This window comes from Dreissena polymorpha, chromosome 9, assembly GCF_020536995.1.
Source record: "Dreissena polymorpha isolate Duluth1 chromosome 9, UMN_Dpol_1.0, whole genome shotgun sequence".
Lineage (NCBI taxonomy): Eukaryota > Metazoa > Mollusca > Bivalvia > Myida > Dreissenidae > Dreissena > Dreissena polymorpha.
In genome coordinates, this window is record NC_068363.1 from 29,359,869 (window position 1) to 29,373,612 (window position 13,744).

The 13,744-nt window shown below is 36.9% G+C and overlaps 3 protein-coding genes across 7 annotated transcripts in view; 2 read left to right on the forward strand and 1 right to left on the reverse strand.

The window, feature by feature from the left end:
• Positions 1-12,451, forward strand: part of LOC127843885 (uncharacterized) — a 109,177-nt gene extending 96,726 nt beyond the window's left edge. Inside the window, exon 2 of the mRNA XM_052373778.1 lies at positions 11,942-12,451. The gene's annotated coding sequence lies outside the window, so the exon portion shown is untranslated. The remainder of the gene's footprint in view (positions 1-11,941) is intronic.
• Positions 1-13,744, forward strand: part of LOC127843881 (uncharacterized) — a 290,337-nt gene that overhangs the window by 197,230 nt on the left and 79,363 nt on the right. The window lies entirely within an intron of this gene.
• Positions 1-13,744, reverse strand: part of LOC127843889 (endonuclease/exonuclease/phosphatase family domain-containing protein 1-like) — a 470,950-nt gene that overhangs the window by 90,726 nt on the left and 366,480 nt on the right. The gene's annotated exons all lie outside the window — the stretch shown is intronic.

The following is a 13,744-nucleotide window of genomic DNA, read 5'->3' on the forward strand; positions in this document are numbered from 1 at the left end:
ACATCCTCTTAGTGGAAAGTCTTTTTAAGAAAGCCAATAGTTATAAGTGTACATTTGAACAGCCCCCCTTTCCGTGCTTCACACAGACTGAAAACATACAGCCAAATATGGAAAACCTGAATCGCCTTGCTGAAATGGCCTTTCATTTGTTGTTTTTAAATGAAAGGGCAAATTCAATAGTGTTTAGCATTAAAGAGTTGACGAAATTCAAGATTGATGTAATCAAGAACTTTGCATTACAATCCGGAATTTTAACGGCGCAACGAACTGCATCTGCACTGCGATCATCGTCATCATTTATGTTTATCCACCTCAGCATGCAGGAATTCCTCGCTGCTTATCATATCGCCCGCAATATGAATCTTATTGATGGTATTATTTCTATCTACCTTAACCGTAACCCGAAAGCCTATCTCGACATAGCACAGGTGTTTATATTCCTGTGTGGACTGGATGTATCATGTGCGGAAAAGCTATCAAGCATGATGGATGAACGCGATGCTTTGGATACAGACCATCTTTCAAGCAGTCACGAAAGGTTAAATGAAATCATACTTGCAGGGTTGAGAGAAGCTAATGCAAATGGATATTCCGACATTGCCCTTAAACTCAGTCACTTCTACTTCGATAACAACAATATCATTGACCTTCATAAGATTTGGGAAAATAACGCGGCTAATGCCATTGTGTTGAACATCGATGACATGAAACCCTTAGAAAACCAACGAATTTCACCTGGAAATGACGAGTGTGCATATCAGAATACATTTGACCTTCATTCGTGCCTGGAGCTGACACATTTAGATCTAAGTGGACGTTGCATATTGGGAAAAGGTAAATATACAATAAGGTTCTTTGGTCAAATGAGTTTTCGTTATGTATAAGGCAAAGGTAATGCTATATTTTTGTGTAGATCGCATTCCAATAAATTGTTTCCCGATTTTGCGGAAAAAGCGGATATATTAAAAAAACGTGCATTTTAGTTATTTTATACAGCACAAGGCTTACAAAATATTCATTTTTAAACATATGTGAACATGCCGTCATTCATAAAAAATATTAGAGAAACAAACCAATTAGTTTATCGCAGTGATGTGGTTTTCCCTTTTATTTTATTTGAGAGACTGGCGCTTTTTGATTCGTATAGTTTTATACCAGAAAAATCGCACAAATAAAATATTTTAAGCATCATTACGCTATTATTGTATTCCAATAGCCGTCAATAAAATACATATTACACTAGTAAACCTTAATTACGAATCCTCTTTCGAATTATAATAATGTTTTGTTTCGAATTTGTTTTTCCTATTGTGTGATACTTTTTATGAAAGCAATTACTTTGAATATACAATTAATGATTCCCAAGTTAATGACCGGCGTAGACGAATGCTTCCACAGTATTTAGTGCACTATTTAAGTGCATGCTACCTTATTATGTTTGAAGACCTAAAATGATTATAGTTTTCATTTGTGATAAACAAACATTTCTCCGAAAATAAGATTACGAAAATAAAATAACTAAAACTTAAAACGCCTCAGGTATATTTGTGTTTCTTTTACCTGATCACACTAATTTTTAGCTCATCTATTTTTTAAAAAAAATTATGAGCTATTGTCATCACCTTGGCGTCGGCGTCTGCGTCGGCGTCGGCGTCCGGTTAAGTTTTGCGTTTAGGTCCACTTTTCTCAGAAAGTATCAATGCTATTGCATTCAAACTTGGTACACTTACTTACTATCATGAGGGGACTGGGCAGGCAAAGTTAAATAACTCTGGCGTGCATTTTGACTGAATTATGTGCCCTTTTTATACTTAGAAAATTGAAAATTTTGGTTAAGTTTTGCGTTTAGGTCCACTTTTTTCAGAAAGTATCTATGCTATTGCATTCAAACTTGCTACACTTACTTACTATCATGAGGGAACTGGGCTAGCAAAGTTAGATAACTCTGGCGTGCATTTTGACAGAATTATGTGCCCTTTTTATACTTAGAAAATTGAAAATTTTGGTTAAGTTTTGTGTTAAGGTCCATTTTATTCCTTAAGTATCAAAGCTATTGCTTTCATACTTGCAACACTTACTAACTACCGTAAGGGGACTGTGCAGGCAAAGTTATGTAACTCTGACTGGCATTTGGACGGAATTATGGGCCCTTTATACTTAGAAAATTGAAAGTTTGGTTAAGTTTTGTGTTTTGGTCCACTTTACCCCTAAAGTATCATAGATATTGCTATCATACTTGGAACACTCGCAAACTATCATAAGGGTACAGTAAAAGGACAAGTTGCATAACTCTGGATGTCATTTTTACGGAATTATGGCCCTTTTTTGACTTAGTAACTTTGAATATATGGTTAAATTTTGTGTTTCGATCCACTTTACTTCTTAAGTATCAAGGCTATTGCTTTCAAACTTCAAATACTTTCATGCTATCATGAGGTTACTGTACCTGGCAAGTTGAATTTTACCTTGACATTTGAATGACCTTGACTCTCAAGGTCAAATTATTAAATTTCTCTAAAATTGCCATAACTTCTTTATTTATGATTAGATTTGATTGATACTTTGACAAAACTACTCTTACCTGACATATCACAATAGACTCCACCCAAACCATCGCCCGTGCCCCCCCCCCAACCCCCCCCCCCTTCTATTTTTTTTTTTTTGTTTTTGTTTTTTTTGTTTTAAGATCATCTCACAAATGACCACCACACCCTCACACTATACCACCCCCCCCACCCCACCCCCCTCCCCATTTTTTTTTAAACGGTTAAAAAACAAAACTATTTATTTGGATTATTTTATGTTTGAAATACCGTCCAACCATCGCACCCAAGAATCCCCCCCCACCCCACCCCCCCCCTCCCCCCACCCGTATCCCCCCCCCCTATTTTTTTCTTTTTTAAGATCATCTCACAAATTTCCACCACACCCTCACACTATACCCCCCACCTCACCCCCCCCCATTTTTTTATGAAACGGTTAAAAAACAAATATTTATTTTTATTATTTTATGTTTGAAATACCGTCCAACCATCGCACCCAAGAATCCCCCCCCCCGATTTTTTTTTCCTTTTTTGCGCATTTTTGGAAGAAAATGTGATAAATGTCCACACCCCCACACAATGCACCGCTCTTCACTCCACCCCTCCCTCCTTTGTGATTGAAAATGAGAGTCCCTTCACCTTTAAAAAGAAAATAGATGAGCGGTCTGCACCCGCAAGGCGGTGCTCTTGTTTACAATGTTGTATCAACCGAATCCAAAACTATGCCATTTCAGGTCACTAGACTACTCTGTAAAATTAAAGAACAATTTTATTTACATTATATAAGTCGCATTAATGTTCATTTTTTATGAAAATTTGTCAAAACATTAGTTTTAATAACATTTCTGTTCAGTTTAAAACTTATTCGTTTGTTGCACAATTATGCCGCGGTGCAGTTTTAGTTATACGATTATTTTACAACCATGTTAACACTTTATATATCACAATTTTAGTCAAACGAAAATGACACTTGGTCGGAATATGTGTTGTTATGATACAGGGTGCAAGATCGCGTGACTTTGTGGGGATCACACAAAATTAAACGTTTATAGATTTAAGCTCACCGGTACAGTTTTAAACAAAACTTAAACATATACCAAAATGGCCAAATATCTGAAGTGTACCGCATGTATGTACATGGTTATGATGCACGCAACGTGACATTTTGACACCGATTTCAGACGTATTTAAGGATTTGTACTTTACTCCTTAGATATCAGCACAAAATGCACAAATTATTTTTATGAACTTTGGATTTGTGCAAATGTATTCGATTAACTTGAGCTATTTGCAAAGTGAAGTTCTTAACGGTGAGTTTACATTCCGTCCAACCCGTGTTTAAACCACTGTAAACCTCGTTCCCTATTGCAAAATGGTGCTTGTCTGAGGGAAAAAAAATGCCGCTAGGGTCAGTTTCATTATATGGCTATTGTAAAACTTTGCTAACCTTTTAGAAGTCACATTTTAAGTCCAATCTTTATGAATTTACTCAGAACATTTGATTGTTTGATGTCTCGGCCAAGTTTGCAAATGGTTCTGGTCCGTTGAGAAAAATGGCCGCCAGTCTTCCTTTCATGGCTATAATAAAACCTTGTCAATTGTCTAGAATTCAAATGTTTATTCAAATCTTCATAAAAAGCAATCAGAATAACTTCTTATGATAACTCGGCAAAGTTTGAATTTTTTTTCGATTCGTTGATAAACGTGGCCGCCGGTAAATTGTGCAGGTTTCCTTTTACGGATATAATGAACGTGTGCTTAAATTCTAGACGATACAATTTCAATGCATTCATGACACTTGGTAAACAAATTTGATGTTATGATACCTTTGCCGAGTTCTTAAATGACTCTGGTCAGTTGAAAATCATGGCCGCCATTGGGCGGGAAGTTTTCTTTATATGGCTGTTAGACAACCGTTTAAACGATCTGTGGTACAAGTTTAGTCGAATCTTCACGCAAGTTGGTAATACTATTTGTTGAAATGATTTCTCAGCTGAGATAACAAAAAATTGTTACATCCGTTCAGAAAAACGGCCTCCATGTGGCTAGGAAGATTTCCTTATATGGCCATTACGAAACCTTTTTTAACACTCTAGGGTCATATTCGTTATAAAATCGTCATCGTTATGAAATTTGCTCTGATAATGAGATGTTATTATAGGTAAACGGATTGAGAACATCGTTCTGGTGCGTTGAAAAGCAGGGGAAATATAATTAGTTCCAACATATGCCTAGATTGAAACAGTGTTTATAACACCTGGTCAAAACATTGTTTTAATAATTGCTCGAATATTTTTTACTGTGGGCGGCTCGTAAGGAAACATGAAAACACGGTGGTTTGGCAGTTTTCATAGTACGGCTATAGTGAAACCGCCTCAACACTATAGAAGTCGCATTTGAGTCCAATTATCATGAAGCTTGATTAGAACATTTTGTGTTATGATGTATCGGCTTAATAAAAACAAAGTGTTCCGGTGACCTGAAAAATGAATTAATTAAGGGGCGGGCAGCTTCCCTTAAATTACCTCAGTGAAACCGTGGTAACGCTCTTGTGGCCATTCCTTTTGTAAAATCTTTATTAAACTCTGTCAGAACATATCTTCTAATGATATCTTAGCTTAGTTTAAATATTTCCGGATCTTTAACACGAATGGCCGACTGAAAGTTGAGCATTTCCCTCATATGACTGTAGTGATAAATTATCGATGCTCAAGCCGATTTGTTTGTCAAATTTCATGACATTCGGTAAGAACATACGTTTTTATGACAGCTAAGTTCGAAACTTGTTCCGGATTGTTGAAAAACTAGAAAAACTTGACCGCCACTCTTCATTACACTTAATCAGAACATTTTGAGACGTAAGAGCTAAACAGCTCTAAGTGTCATAGGAACAATGCAAGCATTAGGCCGAATTTAATTAAGTTTAATTGCTGTCAGTCTTCTCAAATTGCACCGTTTATGTTGTATTTTGACGAACACTAATATGTTTGAAAACGTGTCAGGATTTTTGTAAATTGACATGTCATATTCTTTATACTCGGCATTAAAATCGAAATAGTTCCGACGTGATTTTAAAACTAATTTAAATAATCAATGTACAGTTTTAATTTGAAATCAAATTCTTCATTTTGTAGCGATAATGTTTCGAAATTTTCAGTATGAGTCTCCGTCGTTTGTGTTATTTCGCTCACCCATTTATATACATGTAATTCATTTATTATTAGCTCATCAATTTTTTGGAAAAAAATTATGAGCTATTGTCATCACCTTGGCGTCGGCGTCGGCGTCCGGTTAAGTTTTGCGTTTAGGTCCACTTTTCTCAGAAAGTATCAATGCTATTGCATTCAAACTTGGTACACTTACTTAATATCATGAGGGGACTGGGCAGGCAAAGTTAGATAACTCTGGCGTGCATTTTGACTGAATTATGTGCCCTTTTTATACTTTGAAAATTGAAAATTTTGGTTAAGTTTTGCGTTTAGGTCCACTTTTTTCAGAAAGTATCAATGCTATTGCATTCAAACTTGGTACACTTACTTACTATCATGAGGGGACTGGGCACGCAAAGTTAGATAACTCTGGCGTGCATTTTGACAGAATTATGTGTCCTTTTTATACTTAGAAAATTGAAAATTTGGGTTAAGTTTTGTGTTAAGGTCCATTTTATTCCTTAAGTATCAAAGCTATTGCTTTCATACTTGCAACACTTACTAACTACCGTAAGGGGACTGTGCAGGCAAAGTTATGTAACTCTGACTGGCATTTGGACGGAATTATGGGCCCTTTATACTTAGAAAATTGAAAGTTTGGTTAAGTTTTGTGTTTTGGTCCACTTTACCCCTAAAGTATCATATATTTTGCTATCATACTTGGAACACTCGCAAACTATCATAAGGGTACAGTAAAAGGACAAGTTGCATAACTCTGGATGTTATTTTTACGGAATTATGGCCCTTTTTTGACTTAGTAACTTTGAATATATGGTTAAATTTTGTGTTTCGATCCACTTTACTTCTTAAGTATCAAGGCTATTGCTTTCAAACTTCAAATACTTTCATGCTATCATGAGGTTACTGTACCTGGCAAGTTGAATTTTACCTTGACCTTTGAATGACCTTGACTCTCAAGGTCAAATTATTAAATTTCTCTAAAATTGCCATAACTTTATTTATGATTAGATTTGATTGATACTTTGACAAAACTACTCTTACCTGACATACCACAATAGACTCCACCCAAACCATCGCCCGTGCCCCCCCCCCACCCACCCCCCCCCCTATTTTTTTTTTTTTTTTTTTTTTTTTAAGATCATCTTACAAATGACCACCACACCCTCACACTATACCCCCCCCCACCCCACCCCCTCCCCAATTTTTTTTTTAAACGGTTAAAAAACAAAACTATTTATTTTGATTATTTTATGTTTTAAATATCGTCAAACCATCGCACCCAAGAATCCCCCCCCACCCCCCTCCCCCCACCCGAATCCCCCCCCCCTATTTTTAACCAGGTTTTCCTAAGGAAAAAACTGGTTATTAGATTGGCGAATGCGGGCGGGCTGGCTGGCTGGCTGGCTGGCGGGCTGGCGGAATAAGCTTGTCCGGGCCATAACAATGTCGTTCATTGTCAGATTTTAAAATCATTTGGCACATTTGTTCACCATCATTGGACGGTGTGTCGCGCGAAATAATTACGTCGATATCTCCAAGGTCAAGGTCACACTTTGAGTTCAAAGGTCAAAAATGGCCATAAATGAGCTTGTCCGAGCCATAACTATGTCGTTCATCGTCAGATTTTAAAATCATTTGGCACATTTGTTCACCATCATTGGACGGTGTGTCGCGCGAAATAATTACGTCGATATCTCCAAGGTCAAGGTCACACTTTGAGGTCAAAGGTCAAAAATGGCCATAAATGAGCTTGTCCTGGCCATAACTATGTCATTCATTGTGAGATTTTAAAATCATTTGGCACATTTGTTCACCATCATGGGACGGTGTGTCCCACGAAAGAATCACGTCAATATCTCTAATGTCAAGGTCGCCACGACTAAAAATAGATTTAAAAAAAAAAAAACTTACAAAGGGGGTTAATTTATTTTGGTCATTTCAAAAGTTCAGTTTGAGTTTTCTCCCTTTATCAGATTTTTTTTTCACAATGAACACCTGGTTTTGTGACAATTTTGTCCCTTGTTTTTTTTTTTTTTTTTTGTAAGATCATCTCACAAATTACCACCACACCCTCACACTATACCCCCCCCCACCTCACCCCCCCCATTTTTTTTTATGAAACGCAACACAAATATTTATTTTTATTATTTTATGTTTGAAATACCGTCCAACCATTGCACCCAAGAATCCCCCCCCACCCCCCCACCAGATTTTTTTTTCCTTTTTTTCGCATTTTTGGAAGAAAATGTAATAAATGTCCACACCCCCACACAATGCACCGCTCTTCACTCCACCCCTCCCTCCTTTGTGATTGAAAATGAGAGTCCCTTCACCTTTAAAACGAAAATAGATGAGCGGTCTGCACCCGCAAGGCGGTGCTCTTGTTTTATTCTGTGACCGAAAACTAGAAAATGCTCTTGTTGTCAAACGGTGCATGTCGATGTATCGTGATATCTTACGCATGTCTTATATACTTAATAACACAGTTAAAAATGTGAAACTACTTGGTTGTTTTTATTTTTCATGTTTTGATAATTGCAAATATGGTATTCTTTACTTAATGACTATTCTTAACAAACTAATATCTGCGCTTAATATTATTTCTTAAAGCATAGCTCAGAAGCCATAATAAATATTTCAAGAAAAATAGTGTTATGCCGGAAACTTTCGAGTAGTTTCCCGTCAAAAGGAAATTGCACAATAACATTATAATTATAAAGATCCACAAGGTTTAAACCCATTGGTTAGCTATAAAGTCTACTTCACTTCAGCAAAAATTAATTGAAACATACAAATAAATGTAATTGACATTAACCCATTTATGCCTAGCGTCTAGAAAAAAGGCCTTGACAAACAGCGTAGACCATGATGAGACGCCTCATGACGCGGCGTCTCATCTAGGTCTACGCTGTTTGCTTAAAAACATTTCTGTAAAAAATATTCTAAATATAGAAATACATATAATAGACATCCCTAATTTTGGAAATAAATTAATCCACTTTAGAAGGATGGTAGAGTCCACTAGGCATAAAAGGGTTAAATATTTTAGTGAGCTAGCAAAACGTTTGCAAACACGTGTCTATTACCCTACAGAACGAAGCATTGTTAATGCAAATTAGCAGATTTGCAACCTTATTGCAGTTTGTAGATATGTTTAATTGTTGGCATTTAATTATAACAATCTCATCTCGTTGCAGTAATTTTGATTTGTATGGCAGTAGGAACGGTATACTCTGTACGGGAGATAACCGATGCGAGGTGTTTGGAATACAAGCTGTCTGGGTTGTCATTTATTTATGCATGTAGATAAGGGAGTGTATCTAAATAGTATATTTTCAATAGTTGATAGAACATTGCCATTGTTAGTTTACAACCTACGGCATATTCATTGTGGATTATATATTGATTTTAATGATTCATTTATACCAGCATGCATATGACTAGTTATGTGGAACACAACATAGTATGAATATAACACTCATACAAACGTATTGTAAACGTGTTTGCAAGTTGGAAATAATTTAAGTGAACCATTCGAAAAAATAAAACTTATAGTATTGAATATTTTAAGCTAAACAACACTACAATAATACTTCTGATTTATATGTATTATGACGGGATGCGTTCTGAAACTAAAACATTGTTTTAGTTTTAATTATTCAATATTGAACAAATGCAACCACATTTACTATGTATAAGCATTGCTAAAACTTCATTATTTTTTCAGATTCTGCTAGTGTGGGCACATTGGAATTTCCGGTCTGCATTATTCTAAATATTGCCGATCCAACCCAGTGCACAGAGCTTCCTCCTGTACTTCCCTCCATCGAAAACATTGACTTGACCCGTGTCACATGTTCCTGTACCTGGCTACGCAGTCTGCTTAGCATGATGCTGACACAAAATTGTAATATGGGCTGTGAGCTGAATGACTGTCACTTAACTGCGTGTGGAGAGGGCGAAGTCAACACATCATACACGACTAGAATATATTTACGCGTATATCAAAACAAAAGCATATCAATAACCCTAGATGATGATACCGGTCTGTGGGAGATTCTGCATGGTCTGAGTATGAAGAGTCTGAGTCTGCGTGGTTGGGGGGAGAGCGGTTGTAGAGTGAATCATGAAAAGTCGTTCTCACAGACGATAGCATCGCTCTCAAAGCTGGAAACACTAGGTATTAAAAATTATGAATTGACTCCTTGTGTGTGGGATGCTCTCCGTGGTCTGAATATCAAGAGTCTGACTCTGAGCAGTAGAGAGTGGGGAGGTTATCATGCAGAGTCGTTGACGCAGTTGTTATCATCGCTCAAGAGGCTGGAAACACTTGGAATTGGTATGTCTCTTCCTGGTCTGTGGAAGGCTCTCCATGGTCTGAATATCAAGAGTTTGAGTCTGGATGGATGGAAGAGGGGCGGTTTAAGGATAAATCATTCACAGTCGTTGTCTCAGTCGCTATCATCGCTCATGAGGCTGCAAAAACTTGATATTCATGTGGTTGAAGATAGTACTGGTTTTTGGGATTCTTTCTATGGCCTTAATATCAAGAAGCTGCTTGTGTTTTGTAAGCGTAGAGTAAAGTATAAAGAGTCGTTGTCTCATTTGCTACCATCGCTTACACGGCTGGAAACACTTAGTATTGGTGCGGATGAAGCCTGTCCTGGTTTGTGGGAGGCTCTCCAAGGTTTGAGTGTCAAGAGTCTGACTATTAAAGGTCCGAACAAAGGTTTCGAATTAAATCATACAGAGTTGTTGTCTCAGTCACTATCATCACTTACACAGCTTGAAACACTCGATATGGGGGTATATGAGAACAGTACTGGTCTGTGGGAGGCTATCCATACTTTGAATATCAAGACTCTGAGTCTGAGTCTTGATTGGATTCTGTGGACCGATTTGCGTACAGAGTCATTGTCTAAATCACTTTCATCGCTCACTTGTCTGGAAACTCTTAATATTATTGTGTATGCAGACAGTAGTTGTCCTTGGAAGGCTCTCCATGGTCTGAATATCAAGAGTCTGAGTCTGAGACTGATACTGAGTCAGATTCATACATGTAAAGATTTGCAAGCAGAGTCGTTGTATCAGTCATTAGCATCGCTCACACAGCTAGAAATGCTTAGTATTACGTTAAACCCAGACAGCCGTGGTCTATGGAGAGGTCTCCATTGTCTGAATATAAAGAGACTGAGCCTGAAGAGTAAGGAGTGGGGAGGTTTGCATAAAGAGTTGATGTCCTTGTCACTATCATCGCTCACACAGCTGGACACTCTTTGTATTGAGATGGAGTGTGATAATCTAGGTCTGTGGGAGGCTGTACATGGTCTGAACATTAAAAGTCTGAGTCTGAGTGGTTTTTGGAAACGTACTGGAATTGACGTGAAGCATACATTGTCGATGGCAAAGACACTTTCATCGCTCATTCATCTAGAAACACTTAGTATTGATGTGGAGCATGAGAGTCTCTGGGAGGCTCTCCATGGTCAGAATATCAAGAGTTTGAGTCTGAGTGGCGTGCGTAAATCTTCCGGTATTGATGTGAAGCATGCGGAAACGTTTTCTCAGTCGCTATCATCACTCACACAGCTGAAAACGTTAACACTACATGTCCATACATACATCGCACTGCAGGTACCTCAATCATTGAAGTATTTAAATATCTACTCTGACACAATGCTACCATCCAAAGTGCGCGAACTTGTGTACTCACTGGCTACGTGTACTCATACAATTGATAGTAAGCTTGAATTTGGTTGCGCTTCTAGTGTTGATCCTCCAGAACTAATCCCAATTAAGGAATACATTCCAATTCAACAGGAACTTGCTGCACGGAAAAATGTTACAGTAAAACGATTCCGAATATATGAATGGCTTGATTCTGCCGGTCGTGCCATGTCTGTACGTGACATTGGTGATGTTGATGACGCTGATAGCGATATCCTTGAAGATGATGTTTATAAAAGATTTGCTAAATATATTGATCGTTACATAATCAATCGAATTTCAATACTCATTGAGATAAGTCGAGTCTCAATATCTTGAATTAGTGTTTGTTTTTTATGGATACTATATTAATATGAACCTTGTTGTATATTAAATTATTATTGTAACAATTAAAACTGTTTTGACATGTGGCGTATAATACTGTTTTATGTTGTTTCTCTATACATGAAATTAAGCTATAACATATACTAGCCTAATGTGTTGTTGACTTTTCGACGATAGGTGTTACAAGAAAATATGGTAGAAACACACTATCTTCCTATTTCAAAACGGTTTTAGTCTAATGTATGTTGACATTCAATCACATTATATACATATGCTCATCTCAATCTCAAAGATATTTCGCCGGAGCTTTTCTCTTATATGTAGTTATTATTAAAATCAACACAATTGTGTAAATACGGCTCCTAAGTCGTTAATGTCTTGAGATTCAAATCAGTGAACAAAATAATGTTTATTTTTGCGTCCGAGCAAGTGACAAACTACTAAACGAAATCAAACTGTAGACAGATATTACGTTTATGCTTTGTGTCAATGTTATTGTATAAGTTTAAATTCAATGTATGCCTTTGTTTTAATGACTTGTACAATTTGGAACATGTTGATACAATTTTATTAGTGCGCTTTATAGCATGTACATGTTCACATAATTGTCAACGCATTTGACTTCACCTATAAATATTAAATATACAAGATTAATATTTCTTCTTTAATAAATATATAATTCAAACTGCTTGATGTTTTCAAATGTATCATATAAATATGTTTTATATGCATTGTATGCATAGTGCCTGTCATGATGATCATTTAAACAAGGGCTGTTTGTAAAACATGCATGCCCCCCATATGGGCTCTAAGTTGTAGTGACAGCCATTTTGTAAATATGTTTTTTGTCACTGTGACCTTGACCTTTGACCTAGTGACCTGAAAATCAATAGGGGTCATCTGCGAGTCATGATCAATGTACCTATGAAGTTTCATGATCCTAGCCATAAGCTTTCCTGAGTTATCATCAGGAAACCATTTTACTATTTCGGGTCACCGTGACCTTGACCTTTGACCTAGTGACCTGAAAATCAATAGGGGTCATCTGCTAGTCATGATCAATCTACCTATCAAGTTTCATGATCCTAGGCATAAGGGTTCTTGAATTATCATCCGGAAACCATTTTACTATTTCGGGTCACCGTGACCTTTGACCTAGTGACCTGAAAATCAATAGGGGTCATCTGCTAGTCATGATCAATGTACCTATGAAGTTTCATGATCCTAGGCCTAAGCGTTCTTGAGTTATCGTCTGACAACCACCTGGTGGACGGACCGACCGACAGACAGACCGACCGACCGACATGAGCAAAGCAATATACCCCCTCTTCTTCGAAGGGGGGCATAAAAAATAATACCCTTTAAACATCGATAATGATAGAGCTTTGTTTTCAGATGTAACAAGAAAAAAATATTTTTATAATAAAAAATAACATTTGTCCGTAGTTCTATGCTCTCAAATAATGTAGTTTTATAAATGTACATGTCTAATTTATTAATATTAACCAGTAGCAGCAGTTTCGGATTACTCAATTGTTTAACGTGTGTTGCTTTTAAATTGATTGTAAAATAAGTATCGTTATTGGTTAAATTAAAAATAAACATGTCTTGTGAAGATCGGATGAAAACTACTTTAATTAAAAAGCAGACACCATGGTTAATGTGTAAAACTAACTAAGTGACCCAGCGACCTAGTTTTTGACCCGGCATGACCCATATTCAAACTTGACCTAGACATCATCTAGATTCAACTTCTGACCAAGTTTGGTGAATATCGGATGAAAACTACTTGAATTAGAAAGCGGACAACATGCCCAATGTTAAAAACACACTAAGTGACCCCCGTGACTTAGTTTTTGACCTGCCATCACCCATGTTCGAACTTGGTCTAAACATCATCTAGATACAACTTCTGACCAAGTTTGGTGAAGCTCTGATGAAAACTACTTGAATTAGAAAGCGGACAACACTCTGATTGTA